Source organism: Pezoporus flaviventris, unplaced genomic scaffold (assembly GCF_033815535.1).
Source record: "Pezoporus flaviventris isolate CSIRO_AGI_PZ_B2104156 unplaced genomic scaffold, CSIRO_AGI_Pfla_v1 ptg000082l, whole genome shotgun sequence".
Lineage (NCBI taxonomy): Eukaryota > Metazoa > Chordata > Aves > Psittaciformes > Psittacidae > Pezoporus > Pezoporus flaviventris.
Genome location: NW_026892630.1, coordinates 761,941 through 782,764, shown reverse-complemented (window position 1 = coordinate 782,764; position 20,824 = coordinate 761,941). Strand labels below are relative to the sequence as shown.

General features: G+C 41.1%; 1 protein-coding gene across 2 annotated transcripts in view; it reads left to right on the top strand.

Annotated features, from left to right (window-relative positions):
- CDH13 (cadherin 13) overlaps window positions 1-20,824 on the top strand; it is a 793,216-nt gene that overhangs the window by 636,337 nt on the left and 136,055 nt on the right. The gene's annotated exons all lie outside the window — the stretch shown is intronic.

Sequence of the window (20,824 nt, the reverse complement as noted above, 5' to 3'; positions counted from 1 at the left end):
TTACAGATATTCATTCCCCCTGCTTTCTCACAAATGTACTCGCTGTTAAAAGCACACAAGCAAAGCTTTATTTCCCAGCGGTGTAACTTGCATAAAGACTTATGTTCATGCCATGAACTAGGGAGCATCTCACCTAATCCCCGCTTGTGCCCTTAGTAGAGCTTCGGGACAGTGCTCCTGAATTACCACCTATGACTAATTCAGTTTCCCACTGTCACATTTCCATTCTGTTTCGGCTCCAAGTCACCAAAGGGGAATAACCTTCCCTGTAACTTACAGGACCAGATCCTCAGCTTGAGTAAGCTGCCATAATTCAAGTGACATCAACAGAAATAAGGCCATATTATGCCACCTTAGCGGCCAGCCTGTGGATAGTCAGGACAAACTAGCACAGTCATTGTACTAAATCATATAACAGCCTCAGTGTTGCAGCATGAGATCTTATTCTTTATTTCCCATGCATGCTCTTATCAGTTCAGCAAGAGGTGCCTACCTCCAAATATACTCAAGCTTGTAAAATCTGGAATATCATAGTACAATAGAAATTCCAGGTCCCCGTGAGAATGTTTTACTGTTCAGAGCTGTCTCTTGCCAATGAATATATGTATATTGATGCCACAGGTGAGAATTTAATGAAGCACTTCAGAAAGCATGCAGCTCTTCATGGCTGTGCAAATGAAGGTCTTGATAACACAGCCTTGGAAAATACAGTACCAATATTCTTCTTGTAAGATGGCTTCATTGATCTGAATATCCTGATTTTATACCTACCCCTCTCATTAATATCTTGTGACAGAGTCCCTGGCTTCACAGTGGTTTTCTTTACGACACTGCAGTCTTTCCTTTAATGGCAACTCACCAGCCCTGAATTTGTCATAGGTACAAAAGCAGGTTGAAAGAAGACATAGTCAATGTTACACAACAAAGTAGATAACGAATCTGACAGTGTGAAAAATGCATTCTAAAGTACAGAAATTGTATCCCAGACAGTAACAAGAGGCTGAAAGTTGGGGCATTTGACTACTTCCAAATTACTTTTGCGTGAGCCCTGCCTTTTCTGTGCGTTAAAGATTCCTCATAGCTGCAAATTAAATATTTCAGGATTATAGCTAATGGAGACTCCTAATGGCATTTGGAGCCATGACTATGTAATGCAATCTCTTTTTTATTAAGAGAAATTATTTTCTTCTTGATTATATTTCCTGGTTATTTCTTTGTCTTTTATTTACTGTTACTATTGTATATTGTAAGCACACAGGCCAACAACATAATTTAAAACCTACTTTGAACAGCCTTGTGCTGGTTGGCCTAAGACATATTGTTTTATAAGTCCCAAGGAATATTAAATATATACAGGCAACAAGAAAAAAAAGTGACCTTGTGTTTTAAAAAGAATACTGGTGGGATATGTAAATTTTTTAAGGATTATTACAAATATTCTTTGTAATGTAAAGGATAGATTACCCATAGGTTGGATACAAGAGTAAATTAGGTTCTATTATTAGTATTTCTAAAAGGGTCCGTTCTTTGTTTTGTACAAGTGGAATAACGTAAATGGCATTTAATAACAATACAGCAAAATGTATGTTCAGTTTTCCCCATTAAGAGAAAAACAGTCTTTCTTCAGTTTTCATCTATGAGGAGAAATTTAGAAATTTAAAGATTGTGAAGTATGAAAATAATCTCAAGCTGCAGAAACTACAACTGCAGTACAATTTACTGCCATTGAAATAATGTAATGCGAGAACTACCTGGAAAGGAAAATTGAGCAAGTTAGGCAAAATTTCCCATCTGGAATGGAACCCAAAGAAAAAAGAATACAACCTATACTAAACACCATGCTGAATATGAAGACCTCAAATTCTCCTGCTTAAACCATTGTTTACAGCTTTAATTGGGACCTGCTTGGATGAAGCTCCGGAATATTGTCAGTTTGGGAACAATATACTAGGGCACTAACAAGTCATCTAGATGTAGAATACCACAGCAAAACTCCTTTGTAATTTTTCAGTCTCCAGCTTTAGTAGCTGAATCCACGCTTCATGATGCTGCTTCGCTTTCAGCTCAACAACAGTGTTTTGAAGTTAGATAGCAGCTTTCATGTCAGAATCTCAGTGTACCGTCAAACTGCGCTTATGTGAGTAAGAACAGAATGCTACCCGTTTTGCAAAGGAGCCAAAAGAGACTAAATGATGTCTGAAAAATCAATCAGCAAATATTAGCCAGAAAGAATTGAGGAAACAAACACTCCCATGCCAACCTGTGCCTGCAAGCCACAGAACTCAGCACTCATCATTCTCAGGCTTATGTTCCTCAGACTACATTTCACTGCTTAATACATCTACACAATGGGAGCTCCTGTTTGCTGGGTGAAATGCCCAAGCAGTGATTCTGCATTTATAGTGATTCTGTAAAACTGAACCTTTAAGAATACCATGGAAAGAAAGATCTCCAATTATTATAAAGCAGCATAATCAAGGACTCCTGTCCTCAAACCCATTACCTCTGTTGAGCAAGCAGGTGTGTGTTTTCAAAACCCAAAGGAGTAGAAAAGAAAATGACAACATATATATTCTCTTCAGATATAAAGAGATACTGAAAAGACTTTTAAACCAACATTTTAATGTGTTATTTACTTTTTTTCCTTTCTTTTTAGAGCTCTAAGATAGGTCTCAGAGGATAATCTATATTCCTGATAACCCTGTTTTCTTTAACACAGGTAAAAATATATCTGTGTTTTGATATTTACCACACTGGGCAATGGGTAAGCCTAGATCTCAGCAGCAAGGTGGAATGGTTTGTGTGTCTAGCAGGAGGCAAAGGCCATTGACACTGACACAAAGGATCCATCTTGCACCTGAGTGCCACTTCAGTTGTCATTAAGGAAGAATTACTTTCTGTGACGGCATTGTCACACTGTCCCTTTGTCTGTTCAGGTGGACACAGACTATCTGTACAGAGCAGCTCCTAGCAAGTCTGACCCATATCATGCAGACTTCAGATTCCATAATCTCCATTTCCCACACTTAATTAATGAGACTTCTCACTTGTCAAAATAAAAGGGACCTACAGACCAAAAAGTGAACACTGTTATTTGTACCATATACACTTACACGTCATGCCTTCTAACTAAGGAATTAATGAAGAAAACAGGATTGAAGAGATGCAACTAACAAAAATGTTTGCCCTCGGATTTGCTGAATTTGACCTGATATGACTAAAAACCTACCCATCCATCCAGTTTTTCCATATCTGTTTGAAGCAGAACCATCTCACGATGACAGAAAATACTATCATTTAAGTTAGCACACATCAAATGCAATCTACTTAGAGCTGTGCAAATGTTTCACAAGTTTTAAATAGACTTATTTTTTATTTTTATATATATATATATATATATTTATATAAACCATCTTACAAAAAGGTACATTAGACATCCAGGGATTAAGACTAACAAAACACTGTAGCTCAGCTGGTCTCCTTTTTGGGGACCCCAAGAAACTACCTCTTTTCTTATGCCAGTTCAAGTTGTAGCCACTAAGTGGTTTTGCTTTACAGTCTGTTTACTAAACTGGATGTCTACAACTGGTTATTGGTAGTTGTTTAAAATAAAATGAGAACTGCTGAAGTTAATCCAGGAAGGAAGTGGGAGGTTTAAAACCTGAATCTTAGTTTCCACATCCAACATCAAAACTGATCTGGCTCCTAAAACAATACTACAAAAATCAAGATTGTTTGGAAGGCCCTCTGAGCTTAATAAAACAGATAATCTAAGGAGAAAAATGAATAGACTTAAATTAAGTATGGGAACAACAAATAAAACAACAAAGGCAATTTGTTACATGCTATGGATTTTGAAGGAAAACATTACACCCATTATTTCTTATTAATGCCTTAGGAAAGAAAATCACAGTGAAAGTACAAAAATGGAGTTAGCAATGATTTTTCTCTCATGAACCTTTCTCCAGGGATGAGTTACAAATGAAAGAGATGTCTGGAAGAAAAGAGGAAGCAAGGATTATCTATGCTTATGTATCTAGTGAGACACTTGCACCTTCACTCCCACCACTTTTCCCACTTTCTAACAGTAGGAAAACGGTTAAACAGCACTTTTACACCTTTAAAAACTTTTGTGCTGGTATATGAAAGAGTCTTTAGTCAAGTAGTATAAATTAATGTGATTATTATGGCTAGACCTGCACCAGGCTACAAGGGAGTACCCAGGATGAAGTAAGCTCTTTCCAGAGTTAGGATACACTTCTGTCATGTGTGAGCCATATATTCCTATCTGGGTTAATTATTGGAGGGGTGGCATGTGTCCTGTGTGTGACTATCTCTTCCCAGGAATTTACTGCTCCTATTCACAGTTGAAGTGATTCTATGTTGCTTATATCTTATATGGGAAAAGCTGAACACCAAGGCTCTCTAAATATCTACTGGTTCACAAACAACCAAGAACACTAACACAGATTGTTTGTGTAAAAATGGGTATAGAATAGGCTGAGGCCTCAAGGAAAAGTGAACAGATGGGAAGACAGACAGCAAAGATGAGGTGTGCCATGATAAGAACATAAATATATTTTCAAACGCAGAGTGGTAGGGATAGGGAGCACCATTAGAAAAGGTTGCATAAGTGTTGATTTTAAAAGTGGTTCAGAAATATCATAGAGTGGGAAGTTAAAAATGATGACAGTGTTTGAGGTGATAGCTGGCATTAGAGCAAAGGCAGTATTAAATGAAACATCACAAAAAATCAGCAGGTACTGAAATGCAAATAAGAAGTAAGTAGAGAAAAGGGTAGTGGAAATACAGAAAAGATGAATGTGTGGAGTGAACACACTATGCAGAGAGTGGAACAGCTGAAAACCCAACAGAAGCCAGTGCAAAATGAGGTTGCCATTTAATAAGTTTACACCAGCTGCTCTGTGAAGCATGGAGGGATTATGTCTGTTGTTTTATAAGTTCATTTGCCAAATCAAACCCTAGAATCTTTGGGTATGTTTGTCTGCTGCAAACACAGATAATAGCAAATCTTTTGCAGAGGCACTGAAATGAAGCAAAAATGTATTTCCTGCCTCTGAAGGTGGTTTGGAAAGGCATGGATCAGAAGCCTTAGACCCTACCAGTCTACAACCCTCCCAGTTTGCCAGCAGGCTAATGCTATACTAAGGCATCAGCATACATCCAGGTTTTGGAAGGGATGTGACACCCAGACTTGAGCTCACAGTGGTGCTGGTTGAGGAGACCCAGCAGAGCCCTGGGTAAGGCATTTGTCCACACACACAGAGACCCTGGCTTCATTGCTTGTCCCATCTGATCATCTCCCCTTTGCAGAGGTAAGAGAACGGCAAACGTGGATTGTCCATGTTATAGCTAGTAGGTTGTGAGCTGTCTCTGATCTGAAACTGTTCAAACACGTGAGTCTAAGCTGGTACCCAAATTAGTTCATCAACAAAATTCATGAGACTCACCCAATCATTTCATTAACATACCTGTACTCTGCCCAGCACGGAGCATAGACAACAGAGGTGGGATTTGTCTAGTAGAATTTGAGACAACCTGCAGTCCTAATTCATCAGGGTGCATCAATAATTAAGTCAAAGGAATGGGACCACTCGTAGACTTATAAGACTCTGCACACATTTACGTAGCTTGTTGTACTGGAGCGGATAAAATGAAGACTGAAAGATCCCTGGGCAGTGTGTTTAGTCTCACCTGAACCTCTTTCAGGGGCTTGTTTAGGAAATATCTCATGTTGAATTATTGATCTTGTAAATAAACAGAGATAGGAGAACTGACATACTTCCAAACTGAAAACAAAGAATGGAAAGAAAGAGAACGGTATAGAAAAGCTGAGGCATGCAGCAAAGACATTACCTATATACATTAAAGGATATCCATATTATTCTATGACAGAATAACAACATTATGCCTTCTGGCTCATGCTAATACTGTGGTTAAATCCCTTAAGAAGATTAGGAAGAATTACAGACGCAACTGGATGAAAAAACTCTACAAACAGGTAGTGTGCACGTTTTAGTATATACAGCTACCAACAAAGTACTGCCATGGTAGGGAAATAACTGGAGAAGCAGACTTACTTGGGCTCATGAGGGGGAAGGCAGTAAGAAAAATGAAGTTTGGAATTTTAAGCTTTATGTGTTCCCTTCTGATGGTTTCCATGCTCAGCAGTTCCCTGTCTCTTTGGACAAATCTCAAGATAAATTCCTTCTAAGTCAGTAACCCCAAGCCAGTTAAGGAAGGATTGCAAAAGCAATCTTCACGCTGATTTATTTCATATCTTTGTGTGCCTTACTGCGTTTTTTGCACTTACTGAATTACATCCTAGCCAGAGAAGCTGGAAAAGTCCTACTTAACCAAAATGGTAGTGCTGATTCCTCTAAAGATTCCTCTGATTTTCACTCTACAGCTGGTGCTCTTGCAAACTAAATACGTTATATTCTTCCCCACTTCTCTATTCATAAGAAAGGCTTAAAAATATAACCCAGATCACTCCTACAGTAATTTGCAGTAAACATACAAACCCTGAACAGGTACTCATGTCCTCTCCAAAATCTCAGAGATGTGGATGAGTTTACCATAAAGCATTAAATAGTTTGGGGTGGGTTTTTTTTGCTAGCATTCAAAAGCTCTGTTTTGTTGGTGCCTCTGGATATTTTCCATTTTTCCACTTCAAGCAGTGTTTATCAGACCTCTTCACGCTTCTCTAATTGGATTGTTTGCCCATTCGAAATGCACAGCAACACTCGACTCAGAGAACAATACACCCAGACAAAACACACCTTGTTTAAAAATACATAAGCAACATCTTCTTTGGGCACAGAAAAAAAAACATTTCAAATTCCTCAAGAAAAACATCAAGGACATCAGAAAACCCAAAGCAGACTGGTACTGATCCAGCAGAAGGGAGAACTGGGGTAAGTTTTGCTTTAATCCAGTTTGTCCTTCAATCACATTTTGCTTACTCTTCTTCATCAACAACTTTGTTTACATTTTGTAAGCTTCCTTAAGACCTCCTTGCTGTATCCTGAAGCTTCTGTAGTCTCCAATAAGGAGAGAAACACCTAAAGCCCAGAGCACCAAATACAACTGAAAACACACAAAACACTCTCATTATTTGGGGGGTGTACATAAATTTCATAAAATTGATTAAATCTATAGAAATGTATAGAAATATTTTTCCAGAAGATGACACTGCCTTACTATTACACAGAAAAGATTTGCTGTCTGCAGTATTGTATGAAACAGTTGCTAAAGGTAGGGGTAGGAGCAGCAATGCAGTGTTTCACGGTGCACAGCAAAAACCCTGCAGGTATGAGAGAACTGTGAAAGCTGCCATGGAGACTGCCAGCTCTGTAACAATCCATAGATTGCTGTTGAGGATTTCAACTGGATGCCCCATCCCTGGCAGTGTTCAAGGGCAGGTTGGATGGGGCTTTAGTAGAAGGTGCCCATGGCAGGGATTGGGACTGGGTGGGTTTTAAGGTTCCTTCTAACCCAAATCACTCTGCTATCCCATGATACTATAAAAACAGCTTCTTTGAGATTTGGGGTAGAACCACAGAGAATTGCAAGGGAAAGGTGAATATTGGTGTGAATGGAAAACAGATGGGAGCATCTGCATGTGGGGGCACATGGCAGGTCTCAGAACAGCCTGTGCTCATGGCACTTGGGTTAGCAGCCCATCAGGGCTCCAGGAGGATTAGGAAAAGGTATGTTCAAACCTTGCATGTAGTCATCAGTCTAAGAAGACCCCAGGAGGCATGAGGGGGACTTGACAGCTCCAGATACATTTAAAATAATAATTAAAATAATAATAATAATTGAAAAATTCAATAGAATGTTGCTGTTGTTAATCATTCACCTACTCCTGTATTCTGGCAGCGGTATTTGCTACACTGCTGATAAAATGTTCCAGCAGTATTTCCTACAGACATTATGAAAGAAGGTCTGTATCAGGACTTTAATCCTATTACTGATTATGACTATTTTCTGATTTACTTGGATTAGTCATTCTGCAGATTTCCCCCTCAAAATGTCTTGGTGACTTTTATTGCTAGAACATGTGTGACCACTCCTGGACAATCTGTCACTCACAGAACAAGCTTATGAATTTGCTTGCTGCGTGCAGATGTACCCCAGTGAGAGAAGGTAAATATCATGTTTCCTTTCTTTTTTCTCCTTAAAAAGGGCAATTCCCTGGAAGTTTGCAGTAATATGCCATAGTTTCATGTGAAGAGCTCAGCTGAGACTGTAATATAGGTGTCAGTCAATTGATTGGCAGCTTGTGTGCGCCTTTTTATGTCCTCACCTTGATGAAATTCTGATGATAGTAAATTTGTGCTTACGACGCTGGACAGTGGTAGTTAGTCCTCAATACCAAAACATTTCGAGGACAAATGTTGACTCCCCCTGTAAAGAAAACTATCGGGATCTAAACTGGATATACATCCATAACCCTCATAACTTTACAGGCCATTCCTATAGTGCAATGAGCTGCCATTAAGTGCATTACTCACAAGTTAACAGAAGTACCATGGATTGTCTGAGAAAGATCTTTCTTTATAAAAAAAAACTGTTTGGGGTTTTTGTGGAGTGGTTAAGATTATTTGCTGGAATTCTGAACTTTTGAGAACTGGGATTCAACAAAAGCATTTGAGAAGTAGACACTTTGTCCAAAAGCATGGCTCTGGCACTGAAGCATAGCTGTGAAAAATGTCCCTTTGGTAGTGGTTCCTGAGGACTTTTGGGCCACGTTTACCCAACGTACCAGCTGCCCAGTCTATGAGATGATGCTGGCATCCAGAAATCAAGCATGACTTTCTCTGCGTCTTTGTTCGGATGCTCCTAAAAGTCAGCAGACCTGTATGCACGTGTCTAAGCTGTGTATTGCTGTGTGAGGAGCTGGGTGAATATAAACCTCCGAAATGCATGTGGTCCACCAGCTGGAGGGGAATAGAAAGGACTTGGGGCCCAACAGCAATATACACCAGCAGAAATCAGTCAGGCAAGGCAAACTTGAATTTGACTCCACGCTGATGACAGCTTAGCTTCAAAAGGGTGGTGGCAGACATAGGCTGCTCTGTGTGAAGTACAGATTTGATCCTAAGGGCTTGTTCACACCACCTTTTCCTCTTCCAGTTATGCTGGATAAGGAAGTTATTGCCCATAGCACTGTGCTGCATGCTGGTAGCCTGTTGCTGGAGGAGGTACCCCATCTGACATGCCATCTGAGATGTTCTTCTCCCAAGAAACAAGTTTGGCTCAAATAGTTTGAATGCAGCAAAGTCTTCAGAGCCCTGAAATAGATTCATGAATACTCTTGGCAGCTGCTGAGGTGGAGAGCCTTAGGGAGAAGTAACTGCCTGAAGTGATGAGGAGTGAGGTGGGTGGACAGCACCTCGAAGGCAGACGGTGGGCATGGAAGTTGTTAGGGAATGTGGCATCCAGCTCCCGCAACACTTACCTTATCAGGTAATGTTTTTAGGCCCAGTTGAAACTGTCATTCTAACATGACATTCCATTGTTTTTGTTTTCAGTTTTCCTGCTCATCTATAGGATCCTGAGGCTATGTGAGAAGCAACATACAGATAGGAATAAGGGCATTAATCACTGTTAAAACAAGTGCATAAAATACAGGACTCATTGAAATTAATATCAAAGCACTTTCACCAAGGGCAGGACTTCACTTACTGGATGTACTCTGGCATAAAGCCAGTGGCAGTAGATCAGTGTCAGGGTAGCTACAAACTACTGCTCTGGCAGTGATGGAGCACAACCACTTCCCATTTTTTAGTTTCCTTAGTCCCATTAACACATGCAAATGATGTGCATTCCTGTGTCTTTTCCGCTTTAGCAACCTCAATTAAACCCCTGTTAACAGAGGTTTTTTTCAGTCATCCCCAGCAGACATTTATTTAATCTTTTTTTCTCTTTTTAGGTAGAGGGAAGACAGAGCAACAAGCAGTGATGGAGAGAGATTAAGAATGGCAGAGTAACAAAGCACAGGAATGAATACTGAAGCTGCCTTACTCTTGCATTAAGAACCTGATCAGAAGTAATGGACTGAAATGTGCTGTAAGGAAACCTTCAAATATCAGAGGTGTTTGTAAACTCTTGAATACTCTTGTCAGGTAATTCTCTACCATGTTGCATTTGTAGATGCATCCTCATAACTGTTCCAGAACAATGGCCTTTGCATATGCCATGACTATGTTTTGAACATATTTTTCAGACATATGCTATTCGGTGGTGGTTGTTAAATGCTCCATCCATAAACCATTATGTTCTTCTATATTGAGGTTTCACTGCAACAGGCAGCTGTTTGACAGAGAATAAACTCCCGGGGACAGCAGCAAATCAAATTAAATATATCTCCACAGAGCTATCATAGGGGGTTGCATGGCTTGATAGGCTGCATCAGGAGCAATAAGCACACAAAGGGAGAGCAAACCTGAGATAAATCAAGATAGCCCAAATGAGCAAGCAGACAGACAAATCACTGTTGGCTCCCTGAAAGTCATTAGGAGTTTCAATGTTGATTTCAATAGAACCAGTATTTCAGCTGTGTATCTGTGGGCAGGAAGTTTTTAATCCTATAAAAGTCAGAAAGATTACCTAATTACTGTTATTTTCTCACTTACTTTCATGAGCATGGATATGGGAAATGACATTCACTAATATGCCAATAAATAAGCTCACTGAGGAAAACAAGAAGTGGAACATGCTGATAGTTGAGACTTTGTTCACTTTCTTTTCTTTCTTTCCCTCATACAAAAACCTGTAACTACCCTGGAGTTAAGTAGGGGCTAAAGAAAGAAAACAGCTTGATTACTTCAAGGAACAGACCCAAACATGCATTCATCTCAAACATTGGTTTATTCTCATTAAGAATTTTTCTACAAGCAAGATAATATGAGTGTTTTCTTTCTTCCCCCTTTTCCATTCTGCATGCATCAAAGCCTAGCAAATACACACTGGTAGTATATACATACTTTGTATTAGGGAGAGCGGAGGAACAGCAAGAGAAGTGCCAACATAGTAAAGAAATTCCTCTTAATAAATCCCATTACATTAACAGTGCTCTTAGCATAGAAGTGTGCACTTCAGGGAACTGCAAAGTGCTCACGTGATATCTTACTTCAATACATTTTATATCAAAAACCTGCCCCTTCAATACTCCTTTTCCCAGCCACTTGTTTCAGCCTGAATATACTCAAATCCTCAGACACGTTTCCTTCTGGAAAAGAAATTATAAATCTATGCAGAAGCAAGAAAAAACTTGTTTTGTTTTAAAAGCATTCGCTCCTCCATCATTCATTCAGTTAATGCCTTTTCCCACATTACATTTCCCAGGCTCCCGATCAAACTGTAACTGGAGTCTACCACAACAGCCTTTTCTCCTGGAAGGCATGCTAAGGCACATGAAAATCAACAAGGTGCTTGGTGACAGCCAGCATGGCTTCACTAAGGGGAAATCCTGCCTGACCAATTTGGTGGCCTTCTATGATGGGGCTACGGAACTGATGGACAGGGGTGGTGCAGTTGATGTCATCTACCTGGACTTGTGTAAAGCGTTCAACACTGTCCCACACAACATCCTTGTCTCTAAATTGGAGAGACATCAATTTGATGGATGGACCACTCGGTGGATAAAGAACTGGCTGGATGGCCGCACACAAAGAGTTGTGGTCAATGGCTCAATGTCCGGCTGGAGACCAGTAACGAGTGGTGTCCCTCAGGGATCGGGGTTGGGACCGGTCTTGTTCAACATCTTTGTCGCTGACATGGACAGTGGGATTGAGTGCGCCCTCAGCAAGTTTGCCGATGACACCAAGCTGTGTGGTTCGGTTGATATGCTGGAGGGAAGGAATGCCATCCAGAGGGACCTTGACACACTTGTGAGGTGGGCTGATGCCAACCTCATGAAGTTTAACCATGCCAAGTGCAAGGTCCTACACCTGGATGGGAGCAATCCCAGGCACAGCTACAGGTTGGGCAGAGAAGAGATTCAGAGCAGCCCTGTGGAGAAGGACTTGGAGGTGTTGGTTGATGAGAAAATGAACATGGGCCGGCTTCAGTGTGCGCTCACAGCCCAGAAAGCAACCATATCCTGGGCTGCATCAAAAGGAGCGTGACCAGCAGGTCAAAGGAGGTGATCCTGCCCCTCTGCTCTGCTCTCGTGAGACCTCACCTGGAGCATTGTGTGCAGTTCTGGTGTCCTCAGCATAAAAAGGACATGGAACTGTTGGAACAAGTCCAGAGAAGGGCCATGAGGATGATCAGGGGACTGGAGCACCTCCCGTATGAAGACAGGCTGAGAAAGTTGGGGCTGTTCAGCCTGGAGAAGAGAAGGCTGCGTGGAGACCTCATAGCAGCCTTCCAGTACCTGAAGGGGGCCTATAGGGATGCTGGGGAGGGACTCTTCATTAGGGACTGTAGTGATAGGACAAGGGGTAAGGGGTTAAACAGGGGAAGTTTAGATTGGATATAAGGAGGAAATTCTTTACTGTTAGGGTGGTGAGGCACTGGAATAGGTTGCCCAAGAAGGTTGTGAATGCTCCATCCCTGGCAGTGTTCAAGGCCAGTTTGGACGAGGCCTTGGGTGATATGATTTAGCGTAAGGTGTCCCTGCCCACGGCAGGGGGGTTGGAACTGGATGATCTGAAGATCCTTTCCAACCCTAACCATTCTATGATTCTATGATCTGACAAGCATCCCTCCACAGCCTGACTGGAAAAAGGCAGGATGGAACCAGTGGACTGAAGTCCCTAATGAGGATAGCCCAGTGTTACTTTTAGAGTACTGTGTGGTCATTTGCCTGTGTCCAAGCCAAATCAGTCCATTCAGCTGGAAAGTTCCTGTGCAGCTCTTAGACCACTGTAACTGTTGGTAAATATCTTCAGCAAGGAGAGCCCTAGATGCTTCTTTCAGAACAAAGTTATAAAGAATAGGTGTCACTTTGCTCAAATGTCTGCTTCCCACTGGTTCACAGAGGGGCTTCAGCACCTTTCCACCTCCCATTCCCCAGTAGTTTGGTGATGAAACTGGGCAATCAATCACCTCATTCCTGTGAAAGATGGATTTTAAGCCTCTGAAGATCTTTGTGCTCAGGGGAACACACCAGCCAGAGAGCTGAATTCTCTGAAGCATTGAGCTGTACCCAGCAAGCTATATTGCTTGGGATTGCAGAGCAAGAATTTCCCCTACAGCTGTGTCCCTGCCACCCAGAGGAGGGTACAGCACTGGGCATTTCAACTGGGTGCAAGTGAACTGGCTCTCATGACATGAGTTCTGCTGCTGGTCCCCAAAAATAAAGGGAGTGAGCCTAACCAAAGCAAAGCGTGAAGGAGAGTGGTGCTGGAAGGGGAAGCTGAGAAGCAGAGATTTCATCTCCACCCACAGAGCTGAATTCTCCTGGGGCTTCTTCCTATATTTTCTCTAAGATCCTAAAGAACCAGCCCCAGTTCAGGCTTTCACAGGCACAGACAGGCTTTTTTTTTCCCATTGTTTTTGAGCATCAAGGAAAGAGCTGAGTCTCCATTCAAAAAGCTGTCAAGCAGTGCAGACTACAGTCAACACACAGAAACTTCACTTTGCACCAATACTGTGTTACAAAAGTACTTGCTTGAATCCAGTTGCTGTCACCTCATGTTGGGCTCCCAGAATCAGTAGGATGGTTCTATCAGGCATTACTCTGTGGTCATTACCCTGCTCCCACTGACAAACCTGCCAAGCACCGCAGGGACAAGCATCTCAGGGCAAAATCAGCCACTGTCATGCAACAGAAAGGCTTCAGTAATGTGCCATAAATAAAGCAAAGAGCTTCAGATTTTGCAGATGAGATCAAAGATCGATGGTGTAATACATATTTTGAACACAGAACTAGCTGGAGTTTGGTTAGAGCTCAAAAGACGATTATTCAAAAATCCAATTAAAACTTTATCCTTTCCCTAAAGCCATCCTCTTAACTTTAACATAACTCATTATGAGAGCTTTACTTGCAGTAACTATATGAACTTTCAAGGCCAGCTTGTCAGAAGAATATTCTTTGGGGGAAACAAAAAAAAGACCAGAACAACATTTATGTACAAAATTTAAGCAAACATAACTTAAATATTTAAACTGCATTTTAAATACTGCTCTGGAACATAAGTTCTATCTAAGTATATTCTTGGAAACGGACTGTAATAATTCAGTGATTTTTTCACTACTCAAAGTCCTTGCATCATTTCCTTTTTTTGCTATTAAGCAGAAACAACCTAGGTCATTTTAATTCAAATTCTTTCCCTTTTTCCAACACTTTTCCCAACTATCTCAAATTCCAGCTCTGGTTAAGATTCAGTAAATGATTCCAGCCTAATCCCCAGTAATTGGGTTCACGAGTTGTCTGGTTTAAAATCACATTCATGGGAGAACTCCACATATCTGTTTCAGCAAATGAGTTACCTTAATTTTCCTTTGTACTTTCTATTCTTTCAAACAAAAAAGAGATCATCAGTTTAAACTATTGTAGCAAAAATTGCTTTTCTGATTGCTATTTCTTAAAAATGGAAGTAGAATGTCTCATTTCCTCACAATCCTACTCAACCCTTCCCTGCCCACTTTATCTCTTTCAGCTACTAGTTGGAGGCGCTGCCTTTCAGAGATTACAGTTATTGATTCTACCCACAACTAAGAGATATGAAGACATGGATGTTGGTAAGGAGGCAGTGTGCACTTGCAGCCCAGAAAGCCAACCGTATCCTGGGCTGCATCAAAAGGAGCGTGACCAGCAGGTCGACGGAGCTGATCCTGCCCCTCTACTCTGCTCTTGTGAGACCTCACCTGGAGCATTGTGTGCAGTTCTGGTGTCCTCAACATAAAAAGGACATGGAACTGTTGGAACAAGTGCAGAGGAGGCCACGAGGATGATCAGGGGACTGGAGCACCTCCTGTATGAAGACAGGCTGAGAAAGTTGGGGCTGTTCAGCCTGGAGAAGAGGAGGCTGCGTGGAGACCTCATAGCAGCTTCCAGTATCTGAAAGGGGGCCTATAGGGATGGTGGGGAGGGACTCTTCATTAGGGACTGTAGTGACAGGACAAGGGGTAAGGGGTTAAAACTGAAACAGGGGAAGTTTAGGTTGGATATAAGGAAGAAGTTCTTTCCTGTAAGGGTGGTGAGGCACTGGAATGGGTTGCCCAGGGAGGCTGTGAATGCTCCATCCCTGGCAGTGCTCAAGACCAGGTTGGACAAGGCCTTGGGTGAAATGGTTTAGTGTGAGGTGTCCCTGCCCACGGCAGGGGGGTTGGAACTGGATGATCTTAAGGTCCTTTCCAACACTAACTATTCTATGATTCTAAGTACTATACATAATACAAAAATGCAATATGACCTTCTGTTTTTCAACAGGCGAGCTATTGCAGTGAGCTAATGCATCCTGCAGGGAGTTACTGCACCTCCAGTAATAACCACATGAAAAATGAATGCAACTCCTTTAAAAAAATCATTGAAATCTGTATTTGCACGTTCATTACAGCCTTGGCAGCACGCAGATCTTGGGTTTGCATTTGTCACTGTGACAAAACAATCGATACAGCCCAAATCCCACACTTCTTAAGAAAACAAATCTCCCCTTGACTTCAACAGTGGCACTTGAACAAGATGAGCAGATTCAAACCAAAAGGGTTCGAATGCAGCTTCACCTTAAGCAGTCTGCATAGAAAGCAAGCATCTGGAGTTGATACCACATTTCAGTTGATAACACAAGAAAAATTGGCTAAAATGCCAGAAGCTGCTCTTCCAGCCCTGCACCACTGAAGGGATTAGAGAACTTCAGGAAAATGGCCTAAGCTCTTTCCTCTATTAGCTTTCCTCAAGTAGTAGCTAATGATTAGGCTGGTTATCCAAGACAATGGACCATGACAACTTGAGCAGGGTTTGACATATGTTTCGTGAACTCCCCTCTACTGCAAGGCTTACTAGATGGGTAATGGCTTCCAGGCATTGCCACAACAAAGCACTGTTGAAAACAGGGACTGGAAGACAGAATCCCATGTTAAGCTGTCCTCAGGCTTTCAGCTACAGTCTGAGTATAAGGTTTAATAACTTATCCAGCACGTCAGATTTCATATTGCTCTATCTGAGCATTCTCCAAGTAGTTACCAGTCCTGGTGCAGATTTATTTTAAGACGAATGAGTACTTGTTCATTTATTAGATATAATGTGGCAGCAAATTCTTTTTTTCTGACCATTTCGGGTATCCTCAGTAAAAAAATCAAAATTTAAGTCTGACTGCAAAATGCCTTGAATCTAGCTATGGCTAGTTCCATAATTGTAAGCATCTAGCTTGCAAGTGCCACATTAAGGCAATTCAGCTTGCTTTCCTACCCTGGGCACCATGTAGTCAATACCTTAATGGAAGATTTAGGGCAGCTGCACATGGAAAAGTATCAGTCAACACACAGTAACTTGAGAAAGTGCAGGAACACATCTGAACAGGTTATGACACAGGACTTCCCTTGAGGTCCATTTATCAGTCCTCTTTTGAAGATGTGCATTAAATGGTGGCAAACATCTATACAACTTCCTAGTGGTGAGCACACTTGCTTGAGAAATATTTGGGGCTTTCAGCTCTGAGTGATACTAACATAGTTTTTATCTTCCACCTGATCTTTGTTGGGTTTGGAAATTATTACCTTCAAGATATCTGCTGTTCTATCAGATTTGTTGAAAAAGGTAATTGCTTTCAAAACTTGTAAAAAAAAAAAAAAAAAAAAGACAATAAATGTGATTGTTTATTCCTTATTTTCAAAAGAAAACAATGTTAACCCTGTGTCAACTGCTCCAGACATGCTGACCATAGCCCTAACCTCTCCCTTCCTAGGGAGTTTCCTTATCAAGAAGCTGAAGAATCAGACTACCATTACCTTATTCTACCTGATTTAATAAACTTTTGTACTTATTTCCAGGACACCACAGGAGGCACGGCTGTAGGTTGTGACAGTCAATAACTAAAATAAACGGTGATAAACATGGAAAGCTTGTCTGATTCTAGAAGCACTTACTCCTTTATTTCAGTAGGGCTTTGTGATGGCTCAGCATGTACAAATAAACTGAATGTAGTCCATTCAAGCAACATTTTGGCCTCTCATCACCCACGCAGGGCACATTAGAACACAGGTCCTGCTCAGCTCCATACAACTTGTACAAAGAGAGGCCCTACTCCTGTGACAAGAAAAATGGTGTAAGTTGATCATAAAACAAGCGTAAGTGACAAAGTAACATCATTTCTATTGATTCACATTCAAAAGCAGGATGCAGCTGTGAAACTGTGATGTTTTTACATGCTGTACCTAACAACAGCACAGCAGCTACCACTGCTTACCGAGGAAGTGTGCTACTGCAACCAGCCAGCATGTTATCCTTTGTGGGCACACAGTATAGAAGGTGTGCTGAAAAAGCCAGGGATGCAGGTTGGAAGGCCAGGGTCGATGGCAAAACCTACTGATGAAACCTGGGCTTTTAACCAGGAGATCACAGCTCTCCATTGTGAAGGAGAGTGTAGCAGGAGCTGCTGTCAGGTGTGTTCCCCTGAGGAACGAATGCCACTGTAAATCATGAATACCTTGCTTGCTACCAACTGCACTGAGTAGGGCAGCAGAGAAAATAAATGACAAGAGAAACCAAAGCAGCCCCTGACCTGAATACTGTATGCATCCTTCCAACACTTTATGGGCTGAAATAAACTCTGACTTAAGTGTCAAGTCTTACAGGCTACAGTCCTATCTAATGGTCCAGGTATTTCACATGCTGTGCTGCTGTTTATAGCCTCAGTGTTACATCATGACCTAGAGGGTCACGGTCAGTTCAGTACTGGTTAAAAACCTGCATTCAAAACCACTGCCTGTACTCAGAAACCTGCGTGTCACCCTCTTCAAATACTAGAATACAACTAGAATAGAACCGTGAATGTGATGTAAGCCCTATAAGAAAACTGTAACTTTAACAAACAATTCTGAGTCTCTACTATGCCTCATTCTAGAACCTACCAATAGAAGAAGTAAGAGATTTTAAGATATTGTCCCTTTATTAGCACCAGTTTCCCACTCATAAAACATACTTTTGGGTATTACTGTACAGCTGTTAATACCATTGCTTCTAACAGCTTAAGCCTCGATAACTACAGGGATACTTTTGCTAATGCAGCAGTTACAGAACAGTTGACTTCCAGGAGGTACGTTTAAGAAGCCTCTAATTTTCAGGACAGCAAGGGAAAAGGGCTGCACATGGCTTTGATGCACAGAAGCTGTGCCAGCTCCTGGTGTAACATACCATGGCAGCTTCAACAACGCAACAGTAAGGCCATCTGCACAACATGACCCACACATGGCTGCAAGACGTGTCAATCACTGCCAATAAACCAGTATTTGCTGAAATGAAATCACCTGGGAAGCCAGTCAGAAAAACAGGAATATATCTACGGCTTGTTATCCAAAGAACAATCCACAAAAGGGAAAATTGACTCATTATTTCAGCCCTGGCACAGTGAAACACAGCGCAGTGTTACACACCCTAAATTAATCTCAAAATACATTGTTTAAACAGACTAATACAGTAACAGGAAGCAGTAACTTCAGGAACTTTCAGTATTTCAGCTTCTTTAAAGACAGGCAGTTATCTCTTCTGTAACATTACATGCATGCCCTTCAGAACAGTGGAAGTATTTACATATGAGAGGAAAAGAAACTGGACTGCTCCCTTCTCCGTTGAGAAGACCCATTTTGATTAAGTAAGATCCCTCTCTACTGAGACAGTTATTGTCCTAGTAAGTAGTACAGATGGTGAATATTTATTCTGCTCTCTTCAGCATTGTTCATGCTCAAATCACTCTTCAGTAGCAAGCTGGAAAATCCAAGCACTGCTAGACAGTTAAGAGTCAAAGACCAATGAAAGAATACTAATAGCACTTAACAGCGGATGGCTTTTACAAGCAGACTGTCCCACCTTCATCTTCAAATGGCCCTTTTGCACCTGAATTTGTACTGTGATTCTGGTACAGAACTCACTGTGGCCTCACATTGCTAACTTATCAATATAACAGATGAAGTGACCTCAGAAAGCAAAACACAACCAATAACTAAAACTGTAACAACTGTTTGAAAGGAAATAACTCTGCAGGCACTAGGCTTGTGATGGAGAACAGATGTCATATAACAAACGTACCCATCCATAATAGCTCCAGTAAGATGCTGCCACATCCTTGTCTGTAATCTGCTTCTCAGCCCCACACCTCAAACACCTCAGAACAGCTCCTGTGGATACCAGTAAATTAAACTGGCTGTTAAAGCAGGAGAACGTGGCATATGCCTAAGGTGAGGTAGAAGAGGTGGACCTGTTCATGATGTGCAAATGAACTACACTGGCTTAATGCTGAGCAATTAGTCCTGGAACCACAGGATACGGGTCTGAATTTGTGAGAAACTCCTGATTTGACAAGCCTGAATGGCAGTACTTATATGGTGCCAATACCTACTAGATTTTAAGATTGGTAGGATGACTGCTTCCCTTAAGCAGATCCATGTACCTGTAGTGTGCATATTAGATACAAGAAGCCAGTGGTCTAGAGAAATAATTGAAGTGTTAATGAAGTGTTATCAGCCTTGCTTTTTCTTCCTCATAAGCTACCCTCACTCATGTCACTGAACCAATTCTCATATATTTGTCTGGGGCTCCAAGTGGAAAAATCTCATTATCCTTTGAGTCCAGCTGTTAAGAATATAGGATGATGCTGTATTTCCATCTGCAGCAAAGCAGGAGTGTTAGCTCTTTTTGAACTATGGCCAGGTGGATGCACATTTAATTGCCCTCAACGTTTCTGTTTCAAGATGAAAAAAATCTTTCAAAATCACTGCATTTTCAGAACTCTTTCATTTAAAGTAAGTGACCTGGTTTCCTCAAACTTGAAGAGCTTAATATAACAAGGAAAAGAGGGTTCTCTTTATCTATTCCTCCCAGCCAAGAATGGCTTGTACATATTTATACAAGCAGCTAAATTTCACCTTGAAACCTGAATTCTAAAGAAGTCCATAAAGCTTAGAAAACTCAACAGGAGAATGAAATCATCTTCTGACATGTTAAAACAGAAGCAGTGTGTCTTGTAGCAATCAATCTGCATGGTGAAAATTTTAGTACCAACACAGTTAAGTGCCTATGTTCACCCTAAGGCTCTGTACAAAAAACAGACTAGCAAAATGCACATGCTACATAGAAAAGAAAAAGCAACGTGTGAGCAGTTTGTTCAGTCTGATATTCTGGTATGGGTCTGATATTCTGAACTGTAGATAGCTACATTTTAATTGCAAATAAATCAGAAATTGAAAACCAGCATGAAATTCTGTTAAGATGGTCCTTCTGTTGTGGCGATATCATTTCTGAAGGAGGGCTCTTAAGTGAAGGAAGGTACACACCAAAATACACAAGACAGGATTTAGTGAGAAATATTGTTTTATTGGTTTGCAGGTCACAGCTACCTCTTTATAAAAAAGCTTATCAACTTAAAATATCCCCAGAGCCAAAGTATAGCATACATATTTGGACATTTCTCAACTGATCCCGAAGTATCAGTCTCTCTTATTTCTATTTGAACATTTCCTTCTTCCTTCCATTATACTTTAGCAGACAAAAGTGCAAATATAGCACTACATACCTGCTGCACTGAGAGACCAAGATTTTCCAGCAAATCAAGGATCCAATGAGATTTTTAGTGGGTTTGAAAAATACCAAGAGGTTTTACATGAGTTTTTGAGGGTGAAAAAGACAGGT